The sequence below is a fragment of the Sitophilus oryzae genome, unplaced genomic scaffold (assembly GCF_002938485.1).
Source record: "Sitophilus oryzae breed Bouriz unplaced genomic scaffold, Soryzae_2.0 scaffold_808_pilon_pilon, whole genome shotgun sequence".
NCBI lineage: Eukaryota > Metazoa > Arthropoda > Insecta > Coleoptera > Curculionidae > Sitophilus > Sitophilus oryzae.
Window position 1 is genome coordinate 2,267,178 of NW_022147426.1, and position 16,712 is coordinate 2,283,889.

The following is a 16,712-nucleotide window of genomic DNA, read 5'->3' on the forward strand; positions in this document are numbered from 1 at the left end:
CCTATTTAAAAGAGGCTTTTAAATTAAAATATTCTTAAATTACAGTCACAAACATTCAAACCATCGTCAATTTGGTCGAAATATTCCATGCTGAGAGCAGTGTTAAGTGTTAAAGAAGATATTTATATTGACAAATTTCCAAAACTTATTGCTTTTTTGAAGAGGAATTCGGTTGGTTACGAGCCTAAAAAGTCTAAGGTTTTGTCCATAAAAGAGATCGGTGATTTTTTGGCCACGGCTAGTGATGAAACTTATTTACTTACTAAGGTAAGTTTGCGATAATGATTTTTAAAATATATAGATGGTTTCTTATTCCATTGTATTTGATTTTTAAATTATTAAATACTAACAATATCAAAAGCTAAGTTATTTGGAAAAATAAAAATGAAATGAACAATTTTGTGCATTTTGAAAACTTGCATCTGCAATCGAAACGACTCCTCCATTGGCAGGTAAATTTACTTTCTGATGAGGTGGAGTAAATGCGAACGATGATGTACTTGGTAATACATCCGTGGAAGTGGTCGCGATTTTCTTTTCCCCCATTAGCAGTTTGCAAACTTTCTTCTTTTTCTCAATAGATTCTTCTATGTAACCTTCGGCCACTGTGGACGACCTAAATAATTATTGTTGTTTAGAACAAGATCGGAAAATATTAAAATTTTTACCTCCAACCTCCTAGGCGTTTCAGCGATGTAAAATCCACATCTGCATCTGCAGCAAGAGTAGCAGAACTACGTCGGAAACAATGACCTGTATATTCGTTTGGGTTCGACAACTTTAAAAATGCTGCTACAATCGATGGCATCTTCCCAAATGAATGAATGCCGACTCGTTGCACGGTGCATTTTCCTTTACGATAAGAGATGAAGACATAATCATGTGGTACATTTTTTGGCCTAAGACAAGCATATTTTCTATACAACTCAACTGGATTGACAACGTTCCCTTCGTTCACCACCGGAAACACTCTTTTGATATTAGTTTTTGTATCCGCAAGGGTAACTAAAAGGCAGCTGTTGTCTTTTTCTATGATGTCTTGCACTCGTAGAGAGTACAATTCTTCTCTTCTACATGCTCACAAAGGCCAATGACAAGAGCTACCTAAAAATCAAATACAATGGAATAAGAAACCATCTATATATTTTAAAAATCATTATCGCAAACTTACCTTAGTAAGTAAATAAGTTTCATCACTAGCCGTGGCCAAAAAATCACCGATCTCTTTTATGGACAAAACCTTAGACTTTTTAGGCTCGTAACCAACCGAATTCCTCTTCAAAAAAGCAATAAGTTTTGGAAATTTGTCAATATAAATATCTTCTTTAACACTTAACACTGCTCTCAGCATGGAATATTTCGACCAAATTGACGATGGTTTGAATGTTTGTGACTGTAATTTAAGAATATTTTAATTTAAAAGCCTCTTTTAAATAGGTACCTAGGTACTTACTTTTTCGTGGAAATAATTTAGCAATACATCTTCATTTACAACGAATACGCCATTTTGTCTTTCCATTCATTAAAAACATCATATTCTTTCTGGTAAATGGCACGAGACTTCACAGGAAGTAAATCCAACACGATTTCTTTGGCCTTATTAGCAATATGTTCGGGATTTTGGAACATTTTAAAATTGTTGATGAATTTGTGTGATTTTGTGACAAATTTCGAATGACATGTCAAAATGCGATGAAATAAACAAACTCGTTACTAAGATATGAATTTATAAAGCCAACTTTTTTCAAACATTATAATTTCAAATATGGAAAATTTTGCAAATATGCGTTCTAAAAAACTGTAAAAAGCGTATGACAAAAAATAGTGTATGTAACACGTACCTAAATTATGTTTTTTAGGACTCATCTACTATTTCGGACTCGGCTAACGCCTCGTCCGCAAACAGTAATGATTCGTCCTAAAAAACATCATTTTAGGTACTAGTTACATAAATAGCTATTACATAATTATTTTTTTAAAATTTAAAATAACTTCTATTGAGTTTTTTGACATATAAGCTTCATTCGAAAGCTCGAATTAATGAAAGAAATTAGTGGTTTCAATTTTTCGAAATCGAAAAATCGTCAAAATTAGTTATAGTAATTTTTGAAACAGTAGAAAAAAGTTAACAAACTCTTAATCTTCATTCAGAACTTCGCAATTAGTGGAATATATTAATGGTTTCAATTACACCTTATACTTTTTTGTTTACGATCATTCAAAATGTTTAAAAAACACAATTAAAATTAATAGAATATCCATAATATAAATAATATTTATGTTGCAAAAGTAAAAACAATACATTCTTGTGAAGCCGATTGGCCGACTAATTGATTGCATGTGTGCGCAGCTCCATGTCCATAAGAATATATTGGTTTCCTTTCTACAACTAAATAATCCGCCAACTAAAAATTGCATGTCGGCGCGTAGCGGCGTAAGATTATCATGTATTTAAAAGCTCAATGAGTTTTGTTCTAGTATTTACATAATTTGTTGCTAAATCATTTAACTTTTTTTACCTGTTTTTAAATTAGAAATTAAATTTTCTATTTGTTTATTATACGACGGAAAACAAAATATTGATACTTTAGCGAAGAGTGGATTAGCTTTACGCCTACGACACATGCATCATAATCATATCAAAAAAAAGATAACCTTAATTTCAATGGCATTTCTATAAAAATTCGGAAACCGACAAAACCTTCACAGTTTATTTCGATTCCAAGTTTCCTTCATCCATAAATATAACCACAAGCAAATAAATAATAATATAGTCCAAAAATAAAAACACCGGAAAAAAATACATCTTTACATTTATAGAATTTGTTTTGAAAATGTAACCAGCCGGGATATTACGTTTTCGATTTAATTTTGAATTTGAAAATTCAAATTTGGCAAAGATTCCCAATGTGAGTAAATAATGCTGCACCATAATCAGCTGGTTTACATGAGTAGCGCTAAATTCAACTTGGCGCTAAACTTGTTTACCACAGATTTAGTATATAAAATTAAATTGTCATTCGTGCAGGAGGCTAAGTTAAAGCTGCAATATCAAAAATCAATATTTACTATTTACATAGCGGTCATATATACAGAACGTGTGATTTATTAAAAATGTCTTATATAAAGTATTTTTCTCCTATATTATTCTTCCTATATATATTTTCTTCCTATAAAGAACAAAAAATGTATTTTATCCAACAGTCACTACTTATACAGACATTACTCACATGTATACCGGGTGTTGCATCGTCGGACGGGACATAGGAATTCCCATGTAAATTTTAATGGGGTCAATTATTGGCTTCCCTAATTATTTTAGAGAATAATTCTATTTATATTTATTGAAGAGCACTAAAACCCACATTCAAAAGAATAACTTTAGATATTTTTGATTAGCCCGTGTACGAGTTATCGCCGATTTCTTTTTAAATATTTCTTTTTTCTTATGGCCCTGTATTTACTTATGAGTACCAGTCAAGGTAAAAGATAACTGTCAAATGAAGTTGTCATTTCAGAAATTTACCTATTTAGTGCTTTATTATTATCAATTATTATTGAAAACTCATTCCTACATCGGAAATCTTAAAGATGTATTTATAAATACAAATTAATATGAATTAAAGTAAAATAAAGTTATTTATTCATTATTTGTTCATGGCTAATATTTTCGATGTAGGTATGAGTTTTTAATAATAATAATAAAGCACTAAATAGATAAATTTCTGAAATGACAACTTCATTTGACAGTTATCTTTTACCTTGACTGGTACTCATAAGTAAATACAGGGCCAAATATTTAAAAAGAAATCGGCGATAACTCGTACACGGGCTAATAAAAATATCTAAAGTTATTCTTTTGAATGTGGGTTCTAGTGCTCTTCAATAAACCTAAATAGAATTATTCTCTAAAATAATTAGGGAAGCCAATAATCGACCACATTAAAATTTACATGGGATTCCTATGTCCCGCTCGGCGATGCAACACCCGATACATGCATATAAAATAAATAATAACACACGCGTGAGTTTTTGAAGTTATAACAAACTAGTGTGTTATAACTTCAAACTTCAAAGCCACACCATTTTATAGAAATTATTAAGCTTTATTCATAAATTACTAATTCAATTATTTATTTAAATTAACATTAACATTAAATTAAACAAATTTCTTCTGTAGTTCAAAGAAGTAAGCAAGCAAGATAGTTTCATTTATACCTTTGACATGTTTTACTTTCATCTACTCTTCAAACGCCTTGAATTCCCTATCATATACGCCACGAGACTTTTCTGGCAGTATTTGTGCTGTAGCCGCCTCTTACCTGGTTAATAATTTCTTGCGGAAGATCTTCCTGAATCATTTTTCTTTAAAATCTGACTTGCTGGTTGATAATTCACTATTTTATCGTTAAAAATCGCGATTTGAGAAAATTAGCTTAGGAAGATTAATAAATGTAATATTTGTGTCGTTTTAAAATGGGACAAAGTATACTAAATTCAGTAAGAAATAAAATTATCTATCTCGGTAATTAAAACACTTATAATTGCCTTGAGGCATAAATATAACCATTTTCTAAAGATTATAATAAATCCAGCGATTAATTAGCTATTTTATTTCACCTATAACAAGATATGGTACTTTTTGATATTCCCCGGTATGTGGAGAATATATCTCGTCGCTTATCGCTTTGTACAGACCTTGTTTTCGTAAACGTATTCGAGATAGTTTAAGCACACAATACACGTAAACCCACTAATTATTTTAAATATTAATTTGTAAGCCAAAGTAAATTTATTAGAGCATCGTTTAAAATAGATTCGGCGTAGCGTATACAGGTGGCAAGAAAAAGTTATCTGTATCGCTTTCTTTTTGCTTTTCTGAGGTTGTATATCTTTTAAGCTATGATAATTACAGACAAACAGTGAAATTTACACAACCTCATTCGATTCAAAAATTGCATCAAAACAAATAATTCTCTTTAATCTTTAAACTTAATAATAATTAAATAAAATAATTTAGATATACATACATATTTGTCTTCAGTCATATTTGTCGGTTACTCTGGCCTCAACTCAATGGAAAAAATACCGTTAACAATAATTGTCTCGGAAATGCAGAAGTCAAAACAGAACAACTGTTGTGACATTTGATATGTAAAAATGCTACATTCCGAGATAAATTGTAAATTGGTCCTATCGCAATGTTTACGCATGATTTACTGCTTTATTATTATTAACTACAGGCGTTGAAAATGGCATGATTACATAATATACCAGTTATACATACAATATTAAACATACTATATCTACCTACTAAACATTCTATCTTTTTTTAGTCATTCTATAATTTTTAACAAGTTTCAATTTTTAGTAAATGACATGTAGAGATTTACCTCGTCAAAATTATCATCAATTGTCATTCCCCAGCCGTCTTTGACGCTTTTTTCGATCATACTGTATTATTAAATGCATTGGTGCTCCATCCTGAAAGTCCCTGACTAACTAACTATATTTTTCTAAAGATCTCTTTGATAAAGATAAAAAAATAAAGCAATAGAAATTGAAAAACAAAAGGAATTACAAAATTATTTACAGAACTCAAAAAAATGTGAAATCTCAATGTTCGCTGGTGCAACGACCTTACGGAGAATTTAACTCCAGTTTACAAGTAATATTTTAAGTTCCTAAAATTAGCGACAGATTATAATTAATCAGTCACAGTTTCTAATGAAACGACTATATAATTAAATACTTGACATCGGCACATAGCTGTTAAATTTAGGTCACGAATACACATAAGTTTCACAGAAAAATGTAATTCTAATCGGGTTTTTTTCAACGTTTTCCTTATCCTGAGAGAATTAAGATAAAGATAAGAGACAAAGCTATCTTATTAATTTGAGATCATGGATTTTGTCATACTACTTGCGTACGCGTTGAGTCAATCATATAATAGTAGTTAACTTAAATAATATAAAGGGCAATGGACCGGCTAAATCGAGACATATTGTTTGCTATACTCGAACGTCAAAGTTAAATGACGCTCAGAGGAGAATTTTATGTCAAAACTTTGCCAAAAACATTTTGTGGCTTTTTTCGTATTAATACACGTCCATAAACACTTACACTTCAAGGTATAAATTGTAGTTAATATCAAATAAAATTTTAGTGACGTGATTAAGCTTGACCAGCACAGCGTTTCAACACCAAACCACTTTTTTATTTTTTCTTTTAATTAAAATATTTTAGGAAAGAAAAATAAAAAAAACAACGCTTTATTGTACAAAAAGCCAAAACAGCTTCATCGACAAAGCAAAACAAAAAAAGCACAAAAACAAATATACAAATAATACAAAAAATGTCATACAATACAAATCAATTCAAAAAAAAAATTTACGTCATAAAATTACAAATAAAACATATATGGACATTGCAGAACACAGGCGTATCTAGAAAATTTTAAAAAGGAAAACTGTAAATGGATAAAATCATGTTATAATAACATAAAATCAAGAGTTATAAAATATTAAATACTAGACCTTTAACCAGTGTGTGAGATGATCAAAATATTAAAATTAAAATTCTAAATTGTTCATGATTAAACATCAACAAAAAAGTCGTTTACCGCATATAGGGCTCTCTCCAGTAAGTATGATTTCAGAGCTTTGCGAAATGCGGGAAAGAATGAAAGTGACTTGATATTCGAAGGCAAATGATTGTACATTTTCTTGGCATTGTACAGTATTGAGCCCTTAACTAGTTCTGAGCTCGGGGTTGGCAGATAAATATCGTGCTCCGCATTCCTAAGTGGATAGTTGTGAGAAGGCCTTTCCGGAATAGAGAATATGTGCTTGCGGATTAAGCAAACGGATTCAAAAATTAATAAGGAAGGAAGAGTCAGTATTTTGAAATTTTTAAAGAAATTCTGGCAGTGAGTTCTACTGTTTAGTCCCAAGAAGTATCGAACTGCTCTCTTTTGAAATTTGAAAATACGATCAAATTTTGTCGCGCAGCAACATTTTTTTTTTTTTTTATGGAAGATTTTGAAAATAATACAATAAATAGTTTTTCAAAAAAGCCTGTAATATGGCTGCGTTATGTTGATGATATTTTTGCAATATGGCAACATAGCGTTTCTGAAATAGACATTTTTTTGGATTATATAATTTCTGGCGAACCTACCATAAAATTTACTTTAGAAGTAGAGAGAGGTAATCGTTTGCCATTTCTTGATGTTTTAGTGTCAAAGTTTCAAATTAAACTAATTTTAGATGTTTACAGAAAACCCACAAACACAGATAGATACTTAAATTTCACATCTAATCACAGTATAAGTGTAAAAAAAGGTGTTATAAAAAATTTATATGATAGGGCAAAAATAATATGTACAGACGACATTTCACTAAATAGAGATATAAACCACATAAAAAATACATTAATAAAAAACAACTCTCCACCATATTTTATTGACAAAACATTAAACGAAATACAAACCCCAAATCATAGACACAATGATAACAATACACAATATATACAACTTACAATTCCATACATACGAGGCGTTTCGGAAAAAATAAGAAGGATAGGAAAACAATATAATATACGAACATCTTTCAAAACACAAAATACACTTAGATCCATTTTATCACATACTAAATCAATGAATACAGAACAACAAACAGAAAATGTAATATACCAAATACCATGTGAATGCGATAAATTTTACATTGGTGAAAAATCTAGACCCTTAAATTTTAGAATTAAAGAACATAAAGATTATTTAAGAAAGGGAGATTTCCACAAATCAAAGATTTGTCAGGATTCTTGAGACACAGGGCACAGAATAAATTTTAATAACGCCAAAATTATAATGAAAGAAGCGATAGCCTCTAAAAAAAAATAAAAGAGGCTTTTTTAATTCAATCTAATAAAAATAAATGTATTGCTCATGCATCTGTAGATGTTAGTAATGTATGGCAATCGCTTCTTTGATTTTAAAGAACAATAGATACAAGATAAATAAACATAACATACGTAAAATTTAAAAATAATCATGCAGGAAGTTTGGGGCTTTTTGGTTTTACCTTATTAAGTAATTGTTATCAGGTAGTAATTGTTAATTTTGAAGTTTATCTTGATATAATGTCATTTTAACAGAACGTCAACGGTTTCTTGTAGACGTATTTGTTTTAAAAAAAACTAAAGTGTTCTCATAATAGTTTGAATTTAAATATTTTAAATAGTTTTTTTTTCTTTATTCTTTGTATTTTTTTGCTTCTGACGACGGAAAGTTAAGCATTTTTTTCTTTGTTAGGCAAATTTTTATTACTGTAAACATAACTTCTGACAAGCGGTGTCCGTTTAGGTTTAACGCAGAAGTGTTTACAAAAAAGAACTATTTTATTTTGTAGATTTTTCTTGCAGTGCAGTGGCGAAATACCCATAAAGGATTTTTTTGGATAGAATACTATTATTCAATTTTTGAAATATTTTGAAAAATCTGAACACAACTCGCAGCGTAATAACATAATGTTAGACCGTGGCAAAGGTTATCTAACTAACAACTTTTGTTTACTTTTTATTTACACTGATGCCGTTAAAAAGATCACCAAATGGTAAATAATGGTATCTATTAATATTATTTATTCGATATGTAGCAGATCCGTAAATAAGTATTACAAGTTTAATATGGAATTTTTGGTATATTATACATATCTACACTGCTTGTGGAGTTTTTAGCTGCGAGGTTAGCAATAAAGGCTAATCATCAAAAAATGAGAACAATCTAGCTATTAAGAAAACTAAGTCGTCCATTATTATGGCAGACACACGGACAGTCCGTTATTCACATGCGATAGGTATCCGCCTGCAAGATTTGTCCGCCGTTCAACATTGTCCTTAAAGTTATTACAGTTGAGGGTTGGAACTTTTGGTGTTACACAGCAAAATAAAACACTAAATCACCACAATACACCAAAACACTTTTACTTTCGTAAAGATTGTAATCAGAAATATGTTGGGCAAACTAGAAGATCAATATTAACTAAATTTAAAGAACATTTAGCTCAAAAAAAAGATATGGTAGACCTGATAAATCTTGCGTTGCCGAACATATTGTTGATAAAGAAGATTATATAGATCTTAATAACTTAAAATTACTTAAACAAGTCTCAAATTACAGGCAATTAGATGCATATGAAAGCATCAGAATTAATAAATGTAAAGATAGTATGAACAGAGACAACGGTCCAATTCCTTCAAGTTCTTTGTTCCTACTACTTTAGTGGCGGAAATATAACTGTTACGCTCGGTGGGTTCTGACTCGGTTGGCTACTTGCCACGCCCACTCTGTGCCCACTGAGCGAGTATATAAACGCTCCAATTGTAGATTGTATTTTAGTTTATAATCATCTGCTGATGATGCTAACATGGTTAGCGAAACGCGCGTCCAGTGTAGAAGTAAAAGTGTTTTGGTGTATTGTGGTGATTTAGTGTTTTATTTTGCTTAAAGTTATCTTAAAGAAAATTAACAAGATGAAGCAAAACGATACTAAAACAGATATCCAAGCCCACCAAGAGAAAGAAGAAGGTAATGAACAAGAAAACAATCTTGCTAGAAAAGGAGTGAACACTGAACTACTACTGGACCAAACCGTTCTGCTTCCTAAGTGGAAACCAACTTAAAGCGGGCCTCAAGAACCGGGAAGACTCCATCCGTAAACTGGAATAGGAATCTAACGGTCTAAGATACTCAAAAAAATTTCTCAGGGCTTAAGACCGAGAAAAATCAAAGATTTTCCTTGATATAAGTAAGAACGATCTTCGGATTGTCACGGGGTTTCTAACAGGACACTGTCTCCTCAACGAACACCTCAGTAGGCTGAAACTGAGAAACAACGTCCAATGCAGATTCTGTGGGGAAAATGAGGAAACACCAGAACACCTGGAGCTTGATATAGAATGTAGAGTAAGTAAGAAGGGGGTTAATCACTGCGACCTTAAAGATCTATTGTGCCCCCTTCCTTGAGTCATCACACAATCTATAACCCATCATACCCCTGTTGTAGAGGGGACAGGGGATTTCCCATCCTCCGACAACCGTTCTTCCTCCGAGGGTACATACCCTTTCACAGTTGGAGGTTTGCTCTCCGTGCCGCTCTGCAGAGTCGAGGAGCTTGCCTCCGGCTGAGGAACCCGTGAGGTGGAGGCTGTAGGATCTGTCTCCATTTTCTCCACCTCTTTAACTTGGTCTCTCCTTAGACCTGATACCGGTGTTGTCCCGTATCTATAATAGAGGATATGTCCCTCTTTCTCTAACGCCTTCTTGGATTTGAGGTCAATTCCTATTGTGAGGACCTGACCATGACCCTCCTCACTCGAGTTGATGACTTTACATTGAAGTTCTGACATTAGATAAGGCTCAGCAGATAGGTGGTGTCTTTCCCTTTGCTCCCCGGCAGAAAGACCGTTAAGTCCTCCCCTTTAGGGCTGCTTTCTCCTTTCACTGCAACCAGTTCCGGCCCTTGAGCTTGATGTAACTCCGAACCCGACTCTTTTAAAATACCGAATCTACCCATCTCTAAACGTACAGAGACGGAACTAAGACATGACTGATATGTGTAAATAGATCATTAATGGAAATTTTTCATTTTTGATAAAAAAAATTGACATTTTACATTCCAATAGCTAGCAATTGAATTTAAGTAATCATCTCGAATTAACCTCTCTTACGTGACTTTTACTGTGACCTTATAAAAAAATATTTTAAAATTATTAAAAATATTCCAGTTTTTAAATTAAGATTAACGTTCAATAATAAAACATCTCTGACGTAGAATAAGTATTAATCTAGTCTAATATTAAATTAAGACAAAAAAATATCAATCATCTCTCTGAAGTTTTCCAATTTAGAATGGAATGTTTTTAAACTAAGTCCGAATTTTTCAAAATCGAGATAAATCATTGTGTTTGGGGTTTATCTGTTTAAGTAACAGTCAAGTCGATATAATGAGATGACATTAAAGAATACATCAACAGGCTCAAATATAGATATTCTTGTTATAGAATCTACCTAATTTAGGCTATAAAACTAAACCTCTGTTTAATTAAAATTACCGGATCGTTTTGTTACAAATTTAACCTCAGAGAAATAAGTAAATATAGAAGGATCATAACACATAAATTATAAATTGCAATTGACTTAAAACTTAGAAAAATTAAATTTTGATAGCTTTATACAGTATGTCCTCGGATTTTCTTTACAAGAGGCAAAACTTTTTCATTATCGACATTTTGAGAAAAATGCATTCTTCATAAAAAAATTTGCTTGGTCTAAAATTGTTAATGGCGTTTATACTTTTCTTAATTTCCATCCCGTTTTAGAGAAAATTAAAAAAAAACATAACAAGTCCTAAAAATCAAAAGGCGTTTCCATGGTAATGGCAAAAATAATTTTAATTTGTGCATTTTTAATATTTTTGAATACTAATACATTTTTTATTTTTAAATTCCACAAACAATTGAGGTAATGAACTTTTTACATAAATAAAAATAAGCAATATAAGTGTAACAATGTATGCATTACACATATTAAAATTTATTGAAAAATAAACGCCAAATGAGTTATGTATGGTTTGAAATAAACAATATACTAGGATACGAGCTAATATCTCAAGCATACGTATAGACATATTAGAACATTGTTAAAAATAGACACTCATTTAGTAAAAGTATTTATTGATTTTCGATATGCCACATATCTACACGACCTTGTTATTGCACTAATCCTTAAAAATTATTAATGAGCTTTCTTTTGCATCCAATAAAAGACGACATTTTTATTGGTGTATTAAAAGGTGAGATAATGGAAATATACTGGAGGTTCAGAAGATTAGATCGAGGTACGAGCATTTGTAGCATTTTTTAATTAAATAGTTTTGTTGTTGTTAAGGTACCAAAAACAAAAAAAAGTATAAAGTGTGGCATATCGTTGTACTTAGGAGACCGAGTTCTTTCAAAAACTAAAATAAAAACTGCAGGTCCGTATTTAAAAAAATTAAGTTGGTCTCTGTATTCTGTATCTCACAAATTATCAGCTAATTTGAAAATCTAAAAATACTATCAGAGAGCCCTAATAAAGTGGCTATGAGAGTGTGCAATTAGTTTTTTGATTTTCTAAAAAGTAACGACAGGAAAAAATAAAATTGATTTTCAAAAAAATTCGTTTTTTCCAAAAAACTCAGCAATCCTTGACATTTTTAAAACTTTTTTGATGGCATCTTGGTAAACATCCCAAACCGCAACTTTGCCTCAATTTAACCATCTTCGTATCTATTACGGTTACCGAGATACCAATGCTCGTACCTCGAATTTGTAGCACCCTGTATATATATAATAGCTCTAAAAGTCTAAAAGGCTCATGGCTTGATTGGTTATCTTTCTCCATTTGTTTCTGTCTTTCGCCTTTATTCTCCACCCATCCACTCTTATCCTTCTCAAGTTCTCTTGTACATCCTTTTTCCATCTGATTCTCGGTCTACCCCTCCTTTTCTTTCCACCTATCATACTAGGAATTCAGTCATTCTTTCAATGTGTCCCAGTCATCTCAGTCTTTTTGTTGTTTTGCTACTTCCGTTATACTCGGTCCCCGATATAGTTACTTCTCCAAAATCTTCTTTACTCCAAAAATCTTCTTCAGTATTTTTCTTTCCCAAATCTCTAGCCTCGAACTTTCCGTTGCATTGAACGTCCACGTTTCACATGCATACAACACTATTGGTTATATCATTGTTTGCTACATTCTGATTTTTAAACTTCTAGAAATGTTCTTACTCTTAATAATTTTCTGTAGTGCGTTGAGACATCTTCCCTCAAAATCCCTATCTGACCACTCCATAAATTTCCTTTTCTTCTCATTAAACACTAAAGACCTATTCCAGAGCGACATTTAAACATCAATTGTGCTTTTCTTCTGATCTCTAGGTTACATTATCCAGCTAAATACCGTATGATCGAAAAAAAACGGCGTCCAGTTAGCTGGGAAATGAACATCGATGACATTTCCCATATAAATTTACATATAAAATGACAGCGATATAAAATGACAGCGAGATCTTTATTCGATAGCCATCGCTGATCCCGTTTTTTCTTGATCTATTCTACAAATTTTGAGTCTAAATAGTTTTTGGAAAAGTAAGGAAGAGCATCAACCGCATAACGTTTTCATTACTTTTGGGAAAATTCTTGGCAACATTTGGAAGAGGTTTCAAAAATTTTTTCGCGTGTGTTGCTTTTTTACCCTGTCGTAGTCTATTTCTTATTTTGAAAGTTGGCAACCCTATCTTATACGATAGTCAAGCAACTTTAAAAGTGATCAACTCATTAACAACCATCAATTCAGTTAGTCAAAAAATGCCTAGAAAACCTGAACAAATTCTTCTTCTTCAAGTACCGTCTCCTAACGGAGGTGATTTTGGTTTTATTTTGCGGCTGCTCTAAATAATCCATTCGGCGTCATTCCATACCATTCTCTGAGGTTCTTCAGTCAAGATATTCGTCTTCTGCCCCGACTACGTCCTCCTTGGATGTTTCCTTTCGTAATATTCTGGAGTAATTGGTATTTAGGACCTCTTATAACATGTTCAAATTCATATTCAGCCCATATTGTTTGCAGGATAAATTTATTCTTTGTGTTAATAGATTCGCTACAGTTTTGACAGCCTTTCTGTCATTGCTTATCACTTATCATGTCTGTCGTAATTTTTGGCGAATGTTCGACTATGAACTGTTTTGTCTGTGTGCCCTAATGATTTTTTCGACCATTCTAGAGATTTTTTGGCCACCATATTTTCCAATCCAACGAAAACAAAATATTATAAAGATAAAGACAAATTCAGCATGTGAAAATAAATGTTTCTTATGCCAACCCTGAGCCTGAGCTTTGGTTTATTTTCAGCTGAGATTTTCGTTTTCAAGTTTAAATCGATACCTGAACAAATATTCGCTGGAACGTGTTTGGATTTCTTAAGTTGCCGCTAAATAGCGATCCGTCGATAGTATCGATATTTTTAGATACGTACGATTGTATACAGAGTGATGCAACATTTCCGTTTTCAGTTAAATTTAGAAGATAGTTCGATATTCGGGAGTTTTAAGACTGAAATCAACTTTTACAATAAGAGTGAGAACAATCTTCGAATAATCACGGGGTTTTTAACAAGACACTGCCTCCTCCACTGTTCGGTTTTTATATGATTCAAAATAAAAAATATATAAATTGTAAAATTAGTAATTTTTTAATGGCCATAATGCGTTCTTTCAAAATCATCGAACAACTAAATCATTTCCATAGATCCAGTGACGTACCGTGACTTTGAATTTTGAGATCAAAAACTGAAACAATAATTTGTCAAAAAAATCATATTACAGCTATATGTTTTATTTAGCATAAAAATGTTAACTAATAAGTTAGAATAATTATAATTCTTCCCTAACTAAGTGATTTTATCGCTAAATTTAACTAAAGCTCAATACAACACAAATCTTAAATACGTGGACTATTATAACAACAAATACATCGTAAAAGACTATTTTGGTAGCATTCTAAACTAGAATTCAAGTTAAACATTTTAGAAAATAATTTAAAGGAAAAATGTTAATTCAGTTAATATTAATTTTTGTATACTGCTCAGGTTTATCTGGTCTTCTATCATATATTTTGGAAATTAGAGAATTACCTGAAAATTTTCATCTAAAAATTGGCATTGATAGTGGTGGTGGATCACTTAAAGGTTTCTGAATGTGCTCCCTGAAAATGATCCCGAATATTTCAAGAAATATAAAAGTGTGGGAATTAATAAACTATTCATAATTGGCTTAGGACCAAAGTTGTCTGAATCTTATGCTAACATTAAAAGCCTCTTTGAGACGTTAGATCTGCAGGTCCATATGTGGAATTTGTTCCTATACTTTTGCCGCTGACTTTAAGCTTATCATGATTCTCCTTGATCTTCAGTCAAATTCATCCACTCACACTTGCCCATGGTGTGATGTAAATGTAAAGGAAATGGAAATTAAAGAATCATTCAGAACTATAAAAAGTATTACAGAAAATACAAATTTATGACAACAATCTGGAGGAAATATAACAAAAGCCAAAGATTTTAGTAAGCGTTTTTGTTCGAAATATTTTTTTTGTATTTTTTAAACTGTTGTTCAATGAACCATATAAAAAAGGGCAATTATTTTTTAGAAAACTGTATAAACATACCTTTAATCATTGTAAAAGTATATTATTATTTATTATTTTATTATTATTAAAGTATATTCCCCCTCCTGAGCTTCACCTTTTGTTAGGTGTGGTTCAGAAACTATTTGATTGTCTTGAATTGGAGAATACCAATGTTGCAACAGAATGGATAAAAAAAGCGGGATTGAAACTAGATCATTATATGGAAAATGTAACGGAAATAACGCCAGACAACTTTTAAAGAAAGTGGATATTTTGAAGACGATATCGCCCGGTAAAGAATCCTATTCAAAGTTTTTAGAAGCAAAAACCTAAACATCCCTTTTTTTCTAGGAATAAATATATTGCAGTATTTTCTGCATTCAATCAAGTAGTTCCGAGTTGTTTTGGTCAAGCACTAAACAAACATTTTGAACATGACATCGAACAATTTAGATTGGAAATACTCAACTTAGGTATTAAGATAATTCCAAAGATTCATGCAATTCTGCATCATGAGCCAAAGTTTATAAAAGCAAATCATAGAGCTCTAGGATTTTACTCGGAACAAGCATCTGCGGGTAGGTTCATTTTTCCTTTAAATTATTTTCTAAAAAGTTTAACTTGAATCCTCGTTCACAATGCTACAAAAATAGTCTTTTACGATGTTTTTGTTGTTATAATAGTCCACGTATTTAAGATTTGTGTTGTACTTAGCTTTAGATAAATTTAGCGATAAAACCACTTAGTTAGGGAAGAAATATAATTATTCTAACTTCTTAGCTAACATTTTTATGCAAAATAAAACATATAGCTGTAATATGATTTTTTTGACAAATTATTTCTCAGTTTTTAGTCTCAAAATTCAAAGTCACGGTACGTCACTGGATCTATGGAAATGATTTAGTTGTTCGATGATTTTGAAAGAACGCATTATGGCCTTTAAAAAATTACTAATTTTACAATTTATATATTTTTTATTTTGAATCATATAAAAACCGAACAGTGCCTCAATGAACACCTCAGTAAATTAAAGCTAAAAAACAACTGCGTACGCAGATTCTGTAGGGGCAGTGGGAAAATATTAGAACATCTCATCACTGAGTGCCCCGAGATGGCGACCATTCGTGCCATAACCTTTGGTACGGCTGATATCGGAGTTGAAGAACTAACCTGTTGAAGAAAACCCTGAACCTGTATGAACCTGTAACTGTATGATGAGTTATAACTCACGAAAGGGGGACAAATAAGATCTATAAGGTCGCGGTGATTAATCCCCCTCCCATTCATTCTACATGGTTCTCAAACCGAACCACGCTGTATATAGAACAATACTATAAAATCGCGAATTGTTCATTGTGAAAAACAAATAAAGAAACACGAACCAAGGTCAATGTGACATTGTGACGAAGATTCGGCCAGCTAATTGACGATGATAAGTAATTCAGCGGTTTAGTTAAAATTGATTTAAAATTTAATTTGTTCT

The 16,712-nt window shown here is 31.6% G+C and overlaps 1 protein-coding gene across 5 annotated transcripts in view; it reads left to right on the plus strand.

The window, feature by feature from the left end:
- Window positions 1–16,712, plus strand: part of LOC115888732 — a 197,494-nt gene that overhangs the window by 163,043 nt on the left and 17,739 nt on the right. The window lies entirely within an intron of this gene.